General features: G+C 44.8%; 1 protein-coding gene across 2 annotated transcripts in view; it reads left to right on the forward strand.

Annotated features, from left to right (window-relative positions):
• Positions 1–21,586, forward strand: part of nrip1b (nuclear receptor interacting protein 1b) — a 43,113-nt gene that overhangs the window by 4,163 nt on the left and 17,364 nt on the right. Inside the window, exon 2 of one of the 2 annotated variants that reach the window (XM_079508283.1) lies at positions 2,226–2,307. The exons of the other annotated variant lie outside the window; for it this stretch is intronic. The gene's annotated coding sequence lies outside the window, so the exon portion shown is untranslated. The remainder of the gene's footprint in view (positions 1–2,225; positions 2,308–21,586) is intronic. 2 annotated transcript variants of the gene reach the window in all.

Consider the following 21,586-nt stretch of genomic DNA (forward strand, 5'->3'; position numbering starts at 1 on the left):
ATTGCAATTGCTGTGAATTATTTGAAGACTTTGCAGAAATCACTCACAAATTGACAGAGCAAGCAAGAAAAAGATAGAGGGGGGTGTTGCAGGCCAGATAAATTGCACGAATGCGAGTCACCCACACAAAGCATCATCCAAAACAACAGCTGTGAGGCCTAACTGTGCCGATCAATGGAGCAGAGCGGGAGCACAGAGCCACCTTGTACTAAGACGCAGACCTACCAGTCCGACTGTTCATTCTCTCCTCTTGATGTGTTAAGTAACGGCTAAGGAGATGTGCTGTGGTGGATGCATTTGGCCTCCCGGGTGATGAGAGAGGAGGTGACTGTCCTCCTGCCTGGGTTGTGGTCACAGACGGAGGAGAGGAGTGGAACTGACTCCCTTCCACTCATCTCCATCCTCTTTCTCACTCTGGCTCTGTCCTGTTGCAGAGCTGCTGCCCCCAGGCTGTAGAGGTGCAGTAGGAAGGGTTCTTGGCCATTGTGGCGAGTGTGCTGCCAGGTTGCTGCAGTTGAGACGAGTGGAAGCTCTCTGCTTCACCACAAGCAGGCCAATGTCAGTGAGTGACAGTAGGGGCGTACTGCAAAAGGAACAAGGACAGACACTTGTAGATGCCAGACTCTGCCTGTATTATTTTGTGGGTGTGGGAGTCTGCATTGTGTATTGACCATATTCACACCTTGGCCATTTTTCTCTTACGTCATACCCACCCCACGAGTATTGCATAAGAGCAAAATAGATTGGCCGTGTGAATCCTAAAAATGTGCTAATGGCGGGGTGGCAGGCCAGCATGCACGTTGAAGCCGCCGGCCCTACTGGTCAAAGCTGGAGTAAACCCCCAGGGTTTAACATTGAGCGCTTGTTAGCACACCAACTGTTGGTGGTCAAATAGAAAAAAATCACACCAGTGTGACGTGAGGGGCGCTCTTATAATTATACATCATCATACATCATCTCATGAACAACTGAATTTATGTGATTGGTTAGCCGATTTGCTCGTCTACATATGACGTACATTTTCCGTTCAGTGTCATTTAATGTTTGTGTTGCCACAAATTTACGTCATATTTGACGGACATTGGACCTAATTTCTCCTTTCATTGTCAATGGAAAATATGAGACGTGTGTAGACAAAGGCTGTATATAGGAGGGGCTAGCGCCCCTCAAAAATGTGGAAGTAGAGGCTGAGCGTACTTCCGGGTGCTTCAAAACACCACTGAGCAACTTCCATTGAAATGAATAGCTGGGGGCAGGGCTGTCGCTCCCTCTAGATTATATACAACTTTATGGGGTGGTCGGACGGACCTCTGATGTCACTCTGACTCAGCCATAACTAGTTCAGATACAGAGATCCGGTTGTACAGAGCCACCGATCCGACCGATATGCCATATAGCGTATGGGACCGACCAACTTCAAACTCGGCCGACACAGTGGCAAGGACTAAAGGGAGTGCGGTGCCCGCCAGAAAGTAGTTCGGATTCAGATATCCAGTTGTCCCGAATTGCCGATCCAAACAATATGCCCATATATGGCTATTCAAATATATGGGCATATTCTGTTGACATCAGGGCTCTCCATATATGGGCATAAAAGGGACAGACACAGACGGGTACAATGGGTACTCTGACATAGCCCCCGAATATATGACTCAGACATATTGGTCGGATCGGCTGTGCAACGTCGGTGTGAGTGACGCGTAGCAATAGCTGCCCTCTAGTATGGTAAATTGGGCTTCATAGAAATGCACAAGGTTTCCAATGAGTTTTCACTCTATTTGTGGACTGTGGAGCTGTTAATTGGCTGTTAATTAATATTATGTGACATGAACATTACAATTACTCTTGATGCATTTTTTGGGTATTATAGCAGTGCTAATTTTCAACACCTGTGCTGTCACCTGTTCAGGCGATGTACATAACTAGGACTAAGATAATGATCATTCAGCCCAGGGAGGATCATTGTAAACATGGATTCGCATGAAGTTACATTATGCCTCGCTCAGACAAAGGTACAGAGATTAGTCGTGTGTGATGGGCCTCGGTAACGTGTACTTGTGTGTGGTCCCTATGTATTTTTCCTAGTCTCCCTAGCATAGCCTGAGAAGTCTAAAGGTTGAGGGTTAGGACAGCAGGTCACAAAGTCCAATTAGAATGCCTGAACTGCAGTAGGATATCTGGAGAGAGAGGTTGACTGTTACTCAACTGTGTCTTATTTTAACCAGGTTATGTGGCGGGAGCGCAAGGGAGACGCGGGGGCTAAGTGAAAATGCCACTCATTCCTGAAGAGTCCCTGGCCTCGTCAAGGTTAGTGGCTTGTCTTTGTAAGTTGAGGGATTGATGCATGAGCCTGTCTGGTGGTGAATTCAAAGTCCAAGGCTGTCACACAGGCAGCAGCCCCCCTCCCCTCTGCAGCCTATCACAGGGCCCCGTCCTTCCCAACTTCTTAGCAGCCTGTCCTTTTTGGAACCTTGAGCAGCCCAGGCAAGGACACAGCGTCTGGTGCAGTAAGCCTGTGCAGAGGGGGGAGGCTTTACGTAACATTCTGCTTTAAACATGGGCGGATGACTTCCCTGACACAGAGCAGTGCAGTGCAGAGCAGCACATGTCCCCTTGGCCCCTCCTGGCCAGGGGGGGGGGGGGGGGGGGGGGGGGGGGAGCAGAGAGAGATCCCAGCAACTTAATTATATCTTTCTCTTTTAAAAGCTTTCGTTTGAAATTAAAATTTTCCTAGGCAATTAACTAAAGAGGACTTTTCAGAATTTATGAATGAATGATGGATATATTGCACAGGAAGAGGACAGCAGAGGGAGGGGGCAGGGGATGCATAGTGCATACGCTATACCGGTATGCTATATAGTATGTGCTGTGAGATTGTGTCCCTGAGATTTATTTGCTTCCCAAGAAGGGTCGTGTTCGGGAAAAAATAAATGTCATAAAACTTTGTCCCGCGGACTTGCTCTGGTACGCCACTGGCCCAGCGGCACTGCAGAGTTCATAGTGCACTCTTTAGCAGTCAATCTTTGGGTTATTGTTTGTGTAACCGTACGGACACACACACACACACACACACACACACACACACACACACACACACACACACACACACACACACACACACACACACACACACCTGACTCATGAAATGAGACTCATATGTGTATGTAGGAGAGGTGAAAAAACAACATATTGACGTGACCATTGTCAACGGCAAGATCATGTCTGCACCACAGGTTGGAGTTTCCCTAGTTATTCTTTTGATACTCATCTTTTCAGTTTGAAAACGCTATGCTGAGTGCTGTTATGCTGCACGCCCCAAATCCTTTCAGTTTGAACTGTAATTGTGTTACTTTTTGGCTTCTAGTGATGAGCTGAATTGTTGCTGGGCAACAGGGGACCTGTGCGGGTGGCAGTGGAGAATAGGAGCTGCATGAGTTCCAGGAGATGTTCGGTACATTAGCCTAGTTTCCAGTGCAGGGCCAAACAGGGCTAAGACTAGGCACTTAGTACACATACAACTCTGTTCCCTCTAAAAACAGCAAGTCTCTTAATTGTTTTTGCATGTTGACCTGGACACAGATGACTTGTCAACATGGGAATAGATTGTCATGTGAAGCAATCATCTATTTGTTCCTGTGATCTGAACAGGCGGCAAGATAAGACCACACATTTTCCACAGCTGTTACGTTATGGAATCCACTTATAAATCGTCCGCTCATGTTCAGCTTTAAATGCATGTAATCAATAATTCATTAAATGAGTTGCGTTTTGGATAAATGTGACAGTACCCTGTCAAATAACTGTCAGATCTCTACAATCAATTGTGAATGCCGCTATTGTCAAGAGTGGGGGAAGTTTGGCATATAACCCCAAGCGGTCTCTACAATTTCTGAAACACGTCCTATTGTGAACTTCCGGCCCACTTATAAATCCATTAGTGAGGTGGTGTTATTCAGTGCATCCTCAAGAGAGCTTGATAAACTGACTGAAAGGCTGTGCCTGGGAACCCGGGCTCTCTCACAACTGCTATAAGGCACCCAATGGTAGGGAGGCCGTTTGAGAGGAGACGAAGAGCAGTGCATGGGCAGATGACTGGAGGCGGCCATATGACCTATTACTTAAGGGAAATGGACTGGTGACCAGAAGATTGCTGGCTCATGCACTGCTCAACCTCTACCCTTGAGCAAAGGCAATTAACCTGAATTCCACCGGTAAATATCCAGCTGTAGAAGTGGAAAGAGATGTGCAAGAGTGATAATCGCATAAATGACTTTGAATAAAAGTGTCCACTAAGCAGGGAGATTAATACAGTTATTTCAGAATGACAGCTAGTGTTTTCAAGTTATCTCTGACCCAGGACTGCTGAATGTACAGTAGCCCCGTATTGAACCAGTCCTCATCCCACTTATCTCTCACTTTCCAACACCCCCCCACAACACAATCTCTCTTTCCCTTTGGCACTAAGATCAGTGTATGACCTTGACCTGATTGCTGAGGAGGCTTTTTAAGTAACTCTCCAGAAGGGGATCTAATCATGTGACAGTGACACCCTTCACCCCACATCACCCCACCCTTCCTCCCAACCCTGTATGACTAAGAGGGCATCAGGGGTGGGTGTGTGTGTCTGTGTGTGTCTGTGTGTGTGTGTGTGTGTGTGTGTGTGTGTGTGTGTGTGTGTGTGTGTGTGTGTGTGTGTGGACGGGGGGCTGGACAGGCTGCTCTCCAATTGGGTAATCACTCTCAAGGTCGAACCGGGTTGAGGTCATGTCAAATAGAGTCACATGGCCTCTCTGCCCTTATTTGAATTTGGGGACAACAGACCTTACGTTCCTCCCTGGTTTCATGTTAGTGGTGAAATGAGCATGTTTAGTCATCATCTCAACTCTCAATCACTGATACCAGCAATATCAGTGAAAGGTCAGTTCATGACCAGAGTGATTCATGTCCAAACTGAGCTGGCGGCTTAGATTCATGTCATGCCAGTTGCCTGCATTCACGTTCCGACTGCTGACCCTCAGTTAAAACCACTCCACAGTTAACACTTCTGATGCCCAGGACGAAGTTCTTTGTCCTTTCTATTAATAACGCCCGACGCCCAGGACGAAGTATTGTCCAAAAGACGAAGTTTATTGATATGAGAACGGATCGCATGGCTCCACCAGCTAGGAGCGCCTGTTGGGCAATCCTCGGTGTTGCGTAAGAGTGAGACGTCATCGAAAAACTCCCTCCCCTGTTTAGCTGATGAAAACGAAAATCTTAAAACATTAATAACTCGCAATCTAAATCATCCCGTCTAATTATCCTGTGTTAGACGGTGCTTCGCGGTCCAGTCGCTAGTCGCGATAGATTTATTCTTACCTCCCGTTGTTGTCGATCGACTCTAGAGTGGTGTGGCTATTGTTAGCTGCTACACACACATTCACAACAACATCCGGTCCGTCTGTAAAAGGGGTCCGTGATTGATCATAACGCGGATGTTCTGGTCTAATTTCTGACTTCATGATGCATCGCAGTTACAATATCAACACTTCTAAAGAGATAATAAACGGAAGTTGATCTCTTTGCCAACACATTGCAGCAAATTCCAGTGTTTCCACAAAGTATGATGATTAGATTAAGGTATGAATTATTTCTCACTTATCATGATGGGGAATATCTCCTTCACTGCCTTTTTCTCCTCTCTTAATTATCTCCGCCCGGCCGGGAGGTGGAGATGCTTCTGTTTTCTCCCCTGTTTGTGTGTAGTATGACTGTGTGGGCGGGGTTAGCGTCAAATGTTCCCTGCAGTGCACACCGCCAATAGACCATCGAAGACACGCCACCCCAAATGTTTCAAATCGCCCGCATAGTGGTGCTATATGCGTACACAACATATACTTTTTTTAATGCATATATATATTATCATTAAAATCTTAATGTTTTGCCAATGATTTGGGAACCCATTGGCAATACCCTCGTGGCCCACCGACTCATAGCTTGCGAATTGCTGTCATACTCTTTGCTTGTTATTAGCTTCCAAAAATAGTGGGAGGGACCTATCCTTTATTAAATTTGGCTAATGGGAGGGTAGGCCAGGCCGGCCGGCAGGCGGGCCATAGCCACGTCACCCTGACTCAGACTTGACCATAAACAAACCTGATACACCCATATAGGATACGGATAGGCATGTCACTATGACTCAAACATAACCATAAACAAACCCAATACGCATATATAGGCATGTCATGATGACTCAGACATAACCATAAAGAAGTCTGATACGCCCCTATATAGACATGCGGTTGTGTTGAGCCACAGATCCGACTGTTATGCCCATATAGTCACATGCATAAATGGGACCAACACAGACTTCAAACTTGGAACGCGCATCAGCAAGGACTCGAGGGAGCCCACCGTCGAACATACACATACAGAGTATCTTTCCAGCTAACTCAAGTCTCGTCAGCTGCAACACAAGATTTACACAGCCCTGGCTAGGCAACCCAGCCTGGCGTAGATTTGTGCTTCACAGAGTATCCTTTTCTACTTTATTTTGAGACTGGGATAGTCAAAGGGAATCAGTGTTTCCTTTAGGCCCCTAGGTTATTCGTGGAGATGGCAATTGAGATTTGGGCAACGGATGTGAATGGCACAGACCAGCAATGTAAGAACTTAGAAGCACTGTTACCTTATCAGTCAGAGTGATCTGTTTGCGGTGAGCATGTCAGATATTGTTGTTGGCAACAACAGAAACACTGGGAGGCTATAGCTTGGATCGAACACTGGTAAACAATTGTAATAGGCTATATGGGAAAATTAAGCCTTGATTTAAAGTAAATCCTGGCCTCATCCCTCATAAACTCCAGAAGACACAAGTGGCATTGCTGTGGTTTATCAGAATTTAACTAGAGACTGTGAGCGCTTTTCCCATAAGCCATACAGTGAGTAGATAATCATAATCATAATAATCATAATAATAGGCATGTATTGTAATAGAAAATTACTGTATGAGTTGAGCTAAACGTTCTTTGGGGGAAATTAGAAATAATTTAGAAATTAAAAATTATAACAATCATATAGTCAGTCAATCAGCAGTGACAGTAGCTGTTGTCACTCACGCACGCACGCACGCTCGCACGCACGCACGCACGCACGCACGCACGCACGCACGCACGCACGCACGCACGCACGCACGCACGCACGCACGCACGCACGACACACACGCACGCACACACACACACACACACACACACACACACACACACACACCAATTTGAATAAAGGTAGCAATGTAATAGGTTATAACATTTTATTCACAATTACATGTAAGTTGTTGAAGGAACGGTGTCCAATGAGTAGATGTGACCGCTTAGGACAGAGACAGTGACAACCATTTGGCCAAAAGACTGAATTAAGATTCTTTACTGTTATTTATACCTCATGAAGGATGTCATCATTGAAACCGATGCAAATGTAAGAGTTGGTGTAAGCACAATTAATATGCTGTGTTTTTAATGGAGCCAAATGGCACACAAATGGCACAATGCTCACAATCACCATGAAGTGTATACGTGCATTTGGAGATGAGATTTTGTACATACTGTAATAGTGTATACATACTGTAAACACTTATAGTCTTGTACATAATTGCAGAATAATTGTATACCTATATTTATATATTTATACCTGTATTTTTCTAGGTTTTGACATTTTGCAAATCAATCCCTGCCCTCCTGATTACACCCTTAGCTTACACAGAGACATTTGATAGACGCTATCAAAAATATACCATTTTGTACAATTCTGTTTTCACATCAAGGTTCAACATTAGCTCAGCTCTCTTTTACTTTTAAATGTTAAAGTGTGAATGTGAAGCTACCAGCAAAAGTGCAACCAACTCATGTTAAGTATTTAAACTAAGTCTACTGTGGGTTTTCAAAAGTAATTAGGGATGTTACTAATTGTGAAGAAAAAAGTGATGGCTAGAGGCAGTGGTGGAAAAAGTACTCAAATATGTATCAGTACTGCATGCAGAAATACTCTGTTACAAGGAAAAGTCCAGAATTCAAAATGTACCTGAGAAAAAGCACAAAGGTAATGGCATAAAAATGCATTTAAGTACTCATGCAGAATGCCCCATTTCAAGTTTTAAATGGCCAAAATGTGTATAGGGGTTAATGAATGTTTTGTAATAATAATCAAAATCTACAAAGTAACTAGTAACTAAAGTTTTCAAATAATTGTAGTGGAGTAAAAGTACAATATTTGCCTCTGAGATGTAGTGGAGTAGAAATAAAAGTTGATAGGCATCCTGGCAGAAGTTAATTTGAGACTCTGAGTGAGTCACAGACATTTGTCCAGTTTAACTAGTGTATTTTAATCTTTACCGGTCAGATATTTTAGGAGGGTTACTTACTAGTCATGATATATATTTTCCAAATAGTTTTTCCCTAAATGTAATAAATTCGAATGCAAAAGCTTGTATAAGCCGGTGTTATCACTTCACGCGTGTATTTGTGTGTGCACACAGTCACACACACACACACACACACGCGCACACGCACACACATGCACACACCAGGGTTACTGTAAGGGAGCTTGTGTAACTTTGTTTACGTGCCTGAGACTGGCACTGGCACAAGAGCCAGACAAATGTGGTTTATCCAGGGCCTCATTCTATCTAAGCCACCTGCCCTTCCATTCAGGGTTGACCTTGGTGCTTACGAGGAGACAGGGCTTGACCTACATAACCCTTAACAGGAACTAAAACCTTCCCCAGCCTCGGCCAAATAAAGAGATCTGACACTGCTATTCTACCTCGCCAAATGGGTCCCTCTTTCTGTCTTTCTTTCTTTCTTTCTTTCTTTCTTTCTTTCTTTCTTTCTTTTTTACCCACTCTTTCCCCCACGCCATATTTTCATCCTCACACCTTCATGGTGACAATATGGAATGGATTCCTCTTTTTGAAGGGTGTCTGGCAGCAGAGAAAAGTGGAGCAGCAGGCTTCATGACTCGTCTCTGAGGCACCAACATGTCTGTTGCACTGGGTCAACATTAACACGCAGAGGCTTAGCACTCACTGCTGAGAGTTTTAGCAGTAGGTCAGCCCTACCCTGTTTTTTAAAGGGGAGTGTCAAGCAATGGCTAATGCAAATCAGCACTCATGCAACCACACCGTGCAAGCTAGCATCTGGTCTAACTAATGTGCCTGTGTGGGCACACTCCACTGGTTACTGGGACGCTAACAAAGGCTACAGCACAGCTACAGTAACTCAAATCTGAACCCGTCAGAGGAGCATTTTGACAATCTATCCACGAATACTTTTACCGAGAGGTGTACAATTCAGATGTTTCACACATGGTTGGGTGGAGGTGGTTGCGGTGAGCACAACTCAGGGAAGGAGGAGAGTCGTGTAGTAAATGTAGGGAAGGATTACAGTACCAACGGATGAGTGAATGCAGCTTAATGAGAAGCGGTTTGCATGGGAGCTGTGTGTGTGTGATCAGAGATATCATGAGTTGTCCTCTCCCACCATTCACTGGGTATAGTCAATGTTATGCTATGCTTGCTAGCTAGCTCCTCTGGCTATAGGCTTGCTTGGCTCTTAATGTCTCACTTGCCTGGAAAATGCTCATAATCATGCTGACCAGATAGCATAGTCATGACTTTGTGTGTGTTTAAATGACTGCATGAAGCTCTGCCTGTTTTAAAGACTGGCAGAGGTTTTCCTTGTTCGCCGTTGGGGTGTAAATGATGAGGTAATGCTCACCTCAGAGGTGGGGCGGGGTGACAGCAGTAGATGGGTGTTTAACCCCCGGGAGCAGGCCGTTTGTATTAAAGTGTGGGAGGATTTATACTATACAGCCCCGCTGATAAGAATGATCCCAAAATACCGGGGCTCATAGGGGTAATCTAGTTTTTTTTTCTCTCTCTCCCTCTCTCAGCCCCCCTCCCTCTCGCTCTCTTGTTTTCTCTCTTTTTTAACATTTATTTTCTTTCTTCCATCTGCTCTTGTCTTTCCCCCCGTCGTCTCCCTCTTTTCTCTCTCTGTCTCCCTCCATCACGCTCTGCAGAACTCCTCGCACGATCGTAGGGAGAGAGGGGAAGAAAAGTGGGTCAGGGTGACCTATTTTTTCTCTTTCCCCCACAGTTCACAGAGGCAGAGGGTGGCGAGGAGTTATCGTCAGTTAGACGAGGAGCGGGGCCTGATGGGGAGGCAGGGCCCTGTCGCGAGACGCAGCCACTCAGAACTGGGTCAGAGGCAGAGGGCTACGTCTTGTAAACGGCTTGTCATACTGGGGAGAAAAGCTGCAAATGAACCATAGATTATACGCCCCAAGCTGAGCACTGAGGTCTCTCCTTACTCCCAAGTCCCACACATCAAAACACGTGCACGCGCACGCACGCACGCACACACATACACACAACACATCAAAAACACACACACACACACACACACACACGCACGCACGCACGCACGCACACACGCACACACACACGCACACACACGCTCTACAGCATCCCAGGAGTCTCTGAAGCAATGTGGCACCTCCTACACTGCAAAATCACAAGTGTCAATTCAACTCTCTCTGAGGTTGTAAACATGGATAATTCTTTTACACTGTCAAGAGTGAAATTAACTCTTAGGATTTGACTGTGTATAAGACCCCCCTCCAGACTAGCATTTGATTACTGCAGTCAGACCTGACAGGCTCAAAGCCCAAAGCCACATAAGCTTTTTAACTAAAAGATCCTTTCACATTTCTCTTTCTTTGACATGCACGTTGCTATTTTCCAAATATAACCCACTCTCCCAGATTTACTCCCGCTTTATTCAGGTCAGGTTATTTACTGCACCGACCGAGTTCAACCCTGGTTTGGAAATGAGCGACGCAGATGCTTATTCAGCTGCCTTTATCACTTTACATGCCAGATGTAAATGAACGGATAGTTGGCTAGTATGGCCCTGTTATGTGATATGAAGCGTGTCTGTTATGTGATATTGAAAAATATGGTCTAAAAAAATATGCCCAAAAGACAAAACTGTGTGAGACCACCTTTAGTTTTTTAATGATGACCTTTCTTGTGTCTTATACATTGACTATGCTGTCTGTAAATTGATTTGACATATAGGCAATCCCAATGTTCAGTTTTCAGTAGACTTCAGATTTAAGTTAAAAATATATAAAAATCCAGTGCGAAACTTGACCCATAACATTTTCTTTTGACATTTTACCACTACGCCCCAGGAAAGAACTGATCCACAGTGACTATATATTTTTTGCTATTGATTTCATATGGCCTGGTGCTGTTGCTGTTTCAAATCCTTTTGTGTCTTCCAGCATGTTTCTATGAAAGATAAAACGCTCGCTGCAGGGTTTGATCCCTTCCTAGCAAATAATTGCTGTGGTTGGTGTTGGGAGCTATAGGGCCTTGGAAGTGAAAATCGGGGCTTAGTTTGGTATCGGGTATGCTTATGGAGCAATGCAATTTTCTGACTGTGGAGCTCACTCATATTTCACTATGTGGAATAAATCTGCCTGTAATGAATCTCGCAGGACATTGTGGTGCCTTCCATACCGAGTAAGCTTCTCCTTGGTTCTGCAGGGCTCGCTCTCTTGAGAGAGCAGATTTCGGCAGATCCCCTCCTCTCCAATGTGAAAATGGCCCTCATTGACGGCCGGGGAGGCATCTTACCGTGAATAAACACTAGCGCTTGTTAGCGGCCGTGCTTGCTCTTTTTTCCCTGTGTCAAGACTTGCCTAATGTTAATCAGATTGGTTTTGCTCTCTGTAAAAGCAACCCTATTAGCCAAGGTGTTACACTAACAAACATAATATAATATCCCGAGGTGGGGCTTTACATGGCGGGGGGCTGGATTAGAATCAAGACTCTAGTTAGCATACACCCTGGACTCTCCATAGTGCTGAAGCCTTGCCACTCTCAGACCTTCGCTAATGTTATTCTTAGCCCCAGAACTTTATGTCTCTGTGTGAAAGCCCCTTATGCTAATTGAAGAGTCTGCTCACAACAGTCCCTTTTTGGAGGGGGTTCACTATTGCTGTTTTTACATGCATGTGAAGGAGAGGCATGCTGGGTTGTAACCAGTCGGAACCAGTATTCAGCGTCTTTGGCCAGTCCTTTTTCTTTCCTCGTTTTTTGTTGGGGGGCTGGGGGGGGGGGGGGGGGGGTGGGTGGGTGTGTGTGTGTGTGTGTGTGTGTGTGTGTGTGTGTGTGTGTGTGTGTGTGTGTGTGTGTGTGTGGCTGGCTGTGTGGCTGTGTGGCTGTGTGTGTGTGGCTGCCACCACAGTGCCTCTAGCAGATGGTTTCAAGCAGGGCTGCATATGACATGTGATAATATTACCGTGCTGAAAGGTCAGGCATGAAGAGGACTGGCAGGGGGCTATGCCTGTCTTCGTTTCCTCCGACATGCGCACACACGCACGCACACGCACGCACGCGCACGCACGCACGCACGCACGCACGCACGCACACACACACGCACGCACGCACACATACCGTATTGTCGTCTTATGTGTAGCATGTAAAGAAAAGGTTCACATTAAGAACAACATTGGTGATAGTGAAATGGAAATATTTACGATCCTACTTGAAACTCTGCGGCACAAACCGCAGCCAGTGGGCGGGAACTGCAGTGTTTGCATGCTGATAAAACTATCTTTGTGCTTTTACTGTAGACTTGTGTTCAGGCCTCATGCAAGAGAGCAGCATTTGGCAGCAGAGGGCTTAGACTTCGGACTATGGACTGTGTTGTTTACATAGGTAAATCAGAGCTCTGCATCAAGGCCCTGCAGGCCCTCGCCAGCTTGTCAAAACACTGGCTCTGCGAGGCTCCTCCCCGTCCTCCGTGTGTCACACAGTCGTCGCTCCCCCAACCCAACAGAAATAAGGATATTTGCTTTTGGAGCTTCGGATCACCCTGTGCCAATGAGAGAAGAGTGGCCTGGAATTCCATGTCCGTAAACAACACCTCTGGAGTGGGCACGGTGCATGCGGCTGGCCAGCTCACAGCACAGGTGTATTCCAAAAGCTCCCCCTCTCCCAAAATGTCATGGGAGAGGGGTGGGGTGGGGGTTGAGGGGGCGGGGGGTTGCTTGACCACAGACGAGGGGGTGGTTGGGGGTTAAAAATAAATCCATGCTGGCTGGTCAGACATTTTGAAATTCCGTCTCTATCTTGGGCCTGATAGAGAGGTTAAAGATACAGCATCCTGATAAATCTCTTCCCACTCGGGGGAACAGATAAGAAGCAACGTAGATTGAATAAAAGAGTTGGGGAGAAAGAGTCAGGAAGGGAGGATAGGAGGGGGAAGTGGGGACTGAGGAGAGAGAGAGAGAGGGGGGGGGGGGGCTGAGATGTCTATCAGGCCGCGTGAAGGTTTTTTTTTTTTGTCTTGCAGATCCAGTTCAAGGGCGCCCGCGGGCGAGGCAGCTCTCGCGCTTGCCATGCCAACACTGCTGCTCAAGGTCATATGAGCCAGCCCTGTGACATTAAAGAGGAACAGGAAGGGGGGGGGGGGGCTGCAGAAAACCATCAACCACACAGACAAGCACACACACACACACACACTGGCACACGCACACGTACACGCACACGCACACGTACAGCAGCAGCAGCAGCACACAGAATTGAGTTGTAGGAGGAAAAAAAGAGTAACCTTTAACTTTGAATCTTTCCCTTGACTTTCTGTGCTGCCGTCTGGGTCTACAGTGGACTTTGTAAGGGCAGAGCTTTTTAAGAGCAGTAATGAGAGTGTCTTATTCTCTCTGCACAGAGCCAAGAGATGCTTGCTTAACTGCTTTGTAGTTGGCAGACACATATACTGTGTGTGTGTGTGTGTGTGTGTGTGTGTGTGTGTGTGTGTGTGTGTGTGTGTGTGTGTGTGTGTGTGTGTGTGTGTGTGTGTGTGTGTGTGTGTGTGTGTGTGTGTGTGTGTGTGTGTGTGTGCGTGTGTGTGTGTGTGTGTGTGTGTGTGTGTGTACGCCTGTGTGTGCACGCCTGTGTGTGTGTCCGTGCAAGGGAAAGAGAAGAGAGAGAAGACAGAGCCACAGTGTGATAAACCTCAGGGGAGGGAGGTAGAGAAGAGAGAAAAAAGGTCTTAAAGTTATTTAAAGGGACAGTGAACTAATGGCAGCCTCCTCCAAATGTTCCTCACTTTGCTTTTGGAGTGAAAGTGAAGACGTATTTGACGTGGGACACTCTTGACGGGCCACACCACAGTTCAGCAAGATGTCACAATATAATGCATCAGGTCTTGATATTAATTGTGGTGTTCTGCTGGATGGATGAGCCTAAGCGTGGCTGTTGGCTCTCCACAGATGGTGCCTAGAAGGTTGTTCATGGGCCAGCGTGTGAAGCAGGCCTACGGCATTACCTTGAAGTTCAGGTTCAGTTTTATTCCAAATAAAATGATGTCCTGTCTCCCATCTGTCTGTCCTGGCCTGGGTTTGCCAGTGCACCCTCATGGATAAGGGCATGTCACATCGGTGGCCTGATTTACTGCAGTCGAGCACATCATGCACGCAAACACATTTTTAACCCCATGAATCCCGGCGTCCCTGTAATAGGCGAATATTCTGCGAAAATAACTTCTTCAAGCTCACAACACATCCCATTGCAAGGCATTGTGAGCTTGAAGATCTGTTCTTTTCAAAGAATATTCCCCTATTTCAGGGATGCTACTTTGATGTACAAGACATTATGCAGGGCTATCTAACCTTTGTTTGTCTTCTCTGAATATTCCAGTAAATAGGGCAGATTACACACTGACTGCCCCAAAACTGGTTTAGCAAAAAGCAGCCTTGTTTGACATCTGACTGTGCTTATAAGTATTTGTTTTACAAAAAAGGAGTATTTCAACGTGATAAAATCTAAATCTATTATATGACTACTATTCCAGTCTAACAAAGTCAGGCTGATTTCATGTCAGTTTAACACTTTCCCCCCCATTCACGAGTTACACAAGTTAATTGATTGCAGAAAATGGAAATACCACATTGCGATTGCATGCCTCCAGCAACCAGTTGCGGTTTGCATCCACGTCTGTCCGGACTCCAGACTCATATAATATATGTGGTGAAGACTGAAGGAATTTAATGAGCGTGTTCTGTGAGTTCACCATGACCTTGACCCTTGGCCACAGGTCTACAGTCCACTCTTGAGTTCAAGAGGACATTTGTGTCAAATGTCATGAAATTCACTCAAGGCATTCCTGGCGTATAGCATTCACAATAATGGCATGGATATGAGGTTGCAGTGACCTTGACCTCTGACCTTTAACCGCCTACTTCTAATCAATTCATCCATGAGTCCATGTGCACATATTGTGCCAAATGTCATGGAATTCCCTCACGGCATTCCTGAGATATTTGCGTTCACGCGAATTGGGAGAGAAATGAGTTCAGCGTGACCTTGACCTTTGACCACCTACTTCTAATCAGTTCATCCTTGAGTCCAAGTGGATGTTTGTGCTAAATGTCATGAAATTCCCTCAAGGATAGATATCCCGTTCGTGAGCTTGGGACGGGTGGACGGAAGGACTGACAACCTGAAAACATAATGCCTCCGGGGCCTGGGCCATGGCTGTCTGCTGCCGAGGCATAATAACATTACATTCCGGCGCAGTCAAAGTTTGTCATTAATATATGTAGCCATAACAAATTAACTGTGGCTTCATATTAGGGCTGCAACTGTTGACTATTTCCTTAGCGATTATTACTGTTCAATTACTAGCTATCACTGTCTATTAAGCTTTCTGGGGTGGCTGTGGCTCAGGAGGTAGAGTGGGTCATCCAATGATCCCAGGGTCGGCGGTTCGAATCCCGGCTCCTCCTGTCCACATGTCGAAGTGTCCTTGAGCAAGACACTGAACCCTACATTGCCTCCAATGAGTTGGTCGGTGTGAGCTTGCCACCATTGGTGTGTGAATGTGGGAAGTGAGGACGCTGGCGTCGACTGTTCGCCGCTTCACCTCCGCAATTCATTATTTTTATCAACAATTTTATAATTCGTTGTTTTGTTTTTTTACTTTGGTATTTTTTTTACTTTTCGCCTATAACGACATGCCTAAAATAGGAATTGGATTAATAATCAATTACTTTATTTTATTAAAGGACAACTTTAGTTTTTTTCAACCAAGGTTCATGTTTTAGGTTGTTATTAGAGAAAGTAAAAGACGAGTTTAAAAAAAAAAAAATTTGCTGCTTTCTTTCGTTTTAGGGATTTTAGCTGTTTATGACAGGGGGGGCGGTGCATTCGAGCATGGGGCTAAATATGTATTTCTTTTTACAAAATATTATGGTGATTTATTTTTGTATTATTTACTATAGTCCTAATAGACCCCAGGAAATTACATCTGGCCACAGAAGATCACAGGATCTACTGAATGTGAAGGTAGCCACACTGTGTGTCATAGGCTCAATATGTCAGTTTGACACATTCAGTAGATCTCGTGATCTTTTGTGGCCAGATGTAATTTCTTGCGGTCTTGTAGGAGTATAGTAAATAATAAAAAATAAATCGCTATAAAACTTATAAAAATACATATTTAGCCCCATGTTCGAATGCCCTAAAGAAACTAAAGAAAGCAGCAAATGAAGAAAATTTTAAACTCATCTTTTACTTTCTCTAATAACCTAAAACCAAAAAAAAACTAAAAGTTGTCCTTTCAAATATTGATTATGATATATATATTTTTTTACAATTGATTAAATCGATTGGTTTGATTAGCACCCCTTAAACCGTTCCCAATGAGTGACCTGAAAGAATGTTGTTACAGTCCTATCCAATGGGCTTCCTTGTTCTCCCACTTATTGTTTACATTGTAGTTATTGTAGTGTCCATTGGTCAATCATGGGTATCGACTTGCAGTTCTTGTTACACTACTGTATGGCTGCACCATCATGACATTGGCTTATAGCCTATGACGTCACACAGCTACAGTAAATGTGCATACCATTGAACTATCCTGTCTGGATACGGCGTGTTTACTACTGGAAAACATAGAGAGGAGGACGTCAAACCTTAAATTGGATAAATATATTAGAGTACAGTGTACATTCAGTCCCCATTTCCATTTAAAAGAGTTGTAGCTAGCCAGCCTGGGTCTCTTCATCAGGGATGAATTCTTGCAAGCACATAATAGAACAATGGTTTGCCTGGCTGCTGTAGGAGCTGAAAACACAGAGGTTACATACATAGGCCTATTGAACTAGAGAGTGTTTATACAGATTAGCCATTTGAAAGAGTCTGAAACAGCACTGAAAGGGGTTAAGTCATTTGCACACAACGTGTTCTTCCTGTATTACAACAACAAAGGCGTGCTTTAGAACCATGCTGGAGCGTACAGATTGGCTGGAAATATATTTATTTGTATTGCATTGCATTTGCAGTGCTAGTCTGCCTGCACTGCCGCCTGTGTGTCAGTCGAGAGTGGGCTAGTGAAATGTTAGGCCTGATTTATTCTTAGTTATGCACCAGTGTGACGAGTCACACACTGAAAATAGCCAATCTACAAGCTCACCACATGTAGCAGTGCAACACATTGTGAGCTTATAGTTCGGCTATTTTGGGTGCACGACTCCTGCATTCAAGTAAGTATAACTCAGGTTTACTGGTTTAAAAGAGCACCAGCCTCAAACCCATAGATACATGCACAAATCTGTTATATTGTAAGACCGTTATCTAATAAAGCAACCCTGTTGAAACGAACATTAGACTACTGAGATGTAATCTGCCCCCAACTGGCAAGCTAACATTAGCATCATTCTCCACTGATGAACAAACAATAATAACAAAGGGTGTCAGTTTCTCTGAAAACTGAGGAAAGTTATTTTTTATATAATCTTTCGCTGGCATAATTTTCACAATATCCATTCCACATAAGTGTGTTAGTGACAACTTGTCTAAACGTTATTAAAACACTATCTTTTGTGTGTGTATTTGTCTGCTTCCGACATTCCAAAATATCATCGGCCGCTGCAGCATTCATTTCTGAGCGTTCCTTCCCTATAGACAAATGCTGTAATGACAACCTGGCCAGTGGCTACGAGGTGTTGCCAAAATATAATACTAAAATGAATGTTGCACAGTATGATTTTAACATATTTTTTAATGTCCTAAAAGGGGGTGTAGGCGACCAAAAGCATAGGCTTCCTAAAATTGATTTCCGTTAAAATCACAGATAAAAGAACAAGGAGTCAAGGACACCCAGGTTGTCCAGTGCACTCGTAAAATAAATTATAGGACTAAATTGGTTTACACATTATTACAAAATGCAGATGTTATTTTAGAGGCTGGCTGTAGAACACAGAAAATAAATAATAAAGTAAATAATAAATTGGCACTCAAATTGCTGCACAGTACGTCTTTTGGCAGTGCAATTTACAAGTTAAGACTTCATCCTGTTCTAATTATACCAATGGACATTAACTGGACAGTTCTGCACTGCCAGCAACATTTGCTATTCCTTATGACTATCATCTAGCTTGAGAACAAAGGCACCTGTGGATGAGTGCAAAGCATTCCCCTAGCTCAGTGATTCTCAACCCTTTTCACTTCAAGGACCCCCATTTGAAACCCCAATCTACGCTGTAAAATCCACAGTGTTAATTTAACTCTTTTTTATTTTTGGTTCCTAACTATCATTCATTTAGCCGGGGAGACCGTTTGTTGACAACCAGTGCCAATATAAATGTACAAGCTCACAAGACGCACGTGGAAGCCACATAGTCGGAAAGGCGGTGCGTCGGAATGCCACTCTGTTCCCCACAAGATTTTGAGTATGTAGATCTTCTATTTTTGAAGCTTGAAAGTGGTTAATTTTGTTACTTTTCTTCTCAATGACATAACATGTGAAGCGGCAGTGGCTCAGGGGTAGAGTAGCTGGTAGAACAACAGGATGGGAAAACCGTGAGGTTCCCAGTTCGAACCCGGGCTCCCCCAGAGTTAGTGTCGAAGTGTCCTTGAGCAAGAAGCTGAACCCCTAACTGCTCCTGATATGTAGGTTGGTGCATTGCATGGTTTCCTCTGCCATCGGTGTGTGAATGGATGGATGTAATGCACAATCTATGTAAAGCGCTTTGCATAAAAGTGCTATATAAATGCACCATTTACATGTGGGAGTTAAGCTACCTTAAGTTAAAAAGCCCAGTTCTTCCTGAAACCATCCCCCTGCCTAAATATCAATCAGACCTTGTCGCTTTTGTGACTCTTCTGGCAAGACGTCTTATTCTGATCCACTGGAAAAATAACATACAGTCCCTCACATTCACGTTGGATCCCTGATGTACTATACTTTTTAAAATTGGAAAAAATGTAATATACACTGCGTGGTTCCATCTCCAAATTAGTAAAGTATGGCAGCCTAAAGTTTCTATTGCATGTTGACCGCGGCCTTACACTCGTACCCCTGACTGAACCTGATTAGCTGTTACCTGACTAGCCTGCCTGTATTGCCTGGATGATTTTTGTGACCATGAGCTGATTTGTATATTGATTGTATTGTATTGTTTTTTTGTGTTTTCTTCTTGCGTGTGTGTTGTTGGTTTTTTTAATCTTTGTATTTTTTGTTTTTGTTACTCTGTTTATCCTTCTCAGCCTGTTTCTTTGTTTATTATAAAAAACTAAAACTAAAACTAAAATGTAATAAACAGAACGTTTTTTTTTTAAAGACCCCAGGCTTGAAACGAAAGTGCTGAATGCGAAGTTCTCCTCTGGACAGAGGAACGTGTATCACGGCCGGTATGACATGGCTGGTATCTATTTTAAGTCCCTCTATGAACTGTACTTTCTACTCAGACTGGCTTTACCGGATAAGTGTCCCTCACTCTTGTGACGCAATCCGTGTGAACACTATAACCACTCAAAGCTGGATTTGAAGCTCCACCGAACTTTGATGCGTAAGGCAAGAAAAAGGAAAAACTTTGTTTCTCACATGAAGTGGACAGAGACTCCACCCCGGGGTCATTCCATCACACCTGTTCCACTCTCCTAACTGGCACAGCACCATTTTGACTCTTTGGCGTGATTAAATGAAAAACCATTTAGACTAAACAATCAATAAGCCCAGGCGTGAGTCCTGATTCACTCCAGCATAAATCTTCCCCAGGCTGGCGTGGAGTCTTCTCTGTATCATTTCTGCTGATTAGTTTTCCCATTACTCAAAGCAGATGTGTTTGGAAATGATGAATGATCCAATTATGGGATATTTGTCACCCACTTGATATGTGCTGTAGTCTGGGGCACCAATGAGTTTCAGTCTTGTTGGTATATTCAGTCTGGTCCATTTTTACTCTCTAAAGGGCCATCCATACCTATAGCACTATAACGATAACTACTGTAGTGTACAGTATATCTATATAATTCATCACTGTTGTCCTTATCGTTGTGGTGTGTGGACTCTCTGCCATCCATTTGAGTTATAATGATTTTGAAAACAATGTATTTATAGTTATGGTGCTTAATGTGGACTGGACGGCCCTTCAGAAGCGGTGCAAGTACAGAGCCAACTCAGGTCCAGTTTAATAAGTCTAGATTAGGATGGTTAACACGTCGACGGTGTACAAATGTAACAGATCCATTTGACTGCATTTGTACACTCTGAGTTACAAATGGATACATTTGAGGATTTTACTGTAGTTATCAACAGAGCACTCAGGCAACTTGTCCCAATCTGCCTGGAAAAGCCACACCAGTAGGTAGGTGTGCTGTAATAAAACTGTCCTTTCATTTACTAAGTAGCTACTAAATTCCTTACTCCCCAGATCTCTTGGTGACATACTAGCGTGCCTGAAATAGCAGTCATACATGGCTAAACTGTAGTTGCCCCCTCTGTGCACTCCCAAACAATACACAGACACACACACAGCTGAAAGGGTTCATGTATTCCACCCCCCCCCCCCCCCCCCCTCGTCTGTGGACAGTAGGCTTGATTCTGCAGCCTTCCTCTCTCTCTCGCTCTCTCTGTGTCTCTCTCTCACTCTCTCTGTGTGTCTCTCTCTCTCTGTCTCTCTCTCTCTCTCTCTCTCTCTCTCTCTCTCTCTCTCTCTCTCTCTCTCTCTCTCTCGCTCTCTCTGTGTCTCTCTCGCTCTATCTGTGTGTCTCTCTCTCTCTCTCTCTCTCTCTCTCTCTCTCTCTTTCACTCACTCACTCTCACTCACTCTCTATCACTCTCTTTCTCTCTCTCTCTCTATCTCTCTCTCTCTCCCCTGCTCTGCTGTGTGTGTGTGTGTGTGTGTGTGTGTGTGTGTGTGTGTGTGTGTGTGTGACAGCTGCCTAATTGGGCATTCTCCCCTCGTCGGAGCGCCTGCCTCTCCTCTCTCTCCTCTCTCTCTCTCTCCTCCAGCCTGAGCTGGGGCTGCTGACGAATGGCAGCGGATTACAGATGAGGACACACTGACCCGCCTGACCTTGCTGCACAGCCGCGGGGGGAGGGAAGGGAGGGGAGGGAGACAGAGCAGTAGAAGAGGGAGGGGGGGGGCTTTAGGACTGCAGAGAGGTGGAGGGGGGTGAGCGGGGTTGAGTGGAGTTAGGTGGAGGAGGAGGGGGGGCTGGGCGCTGGCAGGCCAAGCAGCATCAGGTCACCGG

The sequence above is a fragment of the Electrona antarctica genome, assembly GCF_951216825.1.
Source record: "Electrona antarctica genome assembly, chromosome: 8".
Lineage (NCBI taxonomy): Eukaryota > Metazoa > Chordata > Actinopteri > Myctophiformes > Myctophidae > Electrona > Electrona antarctica.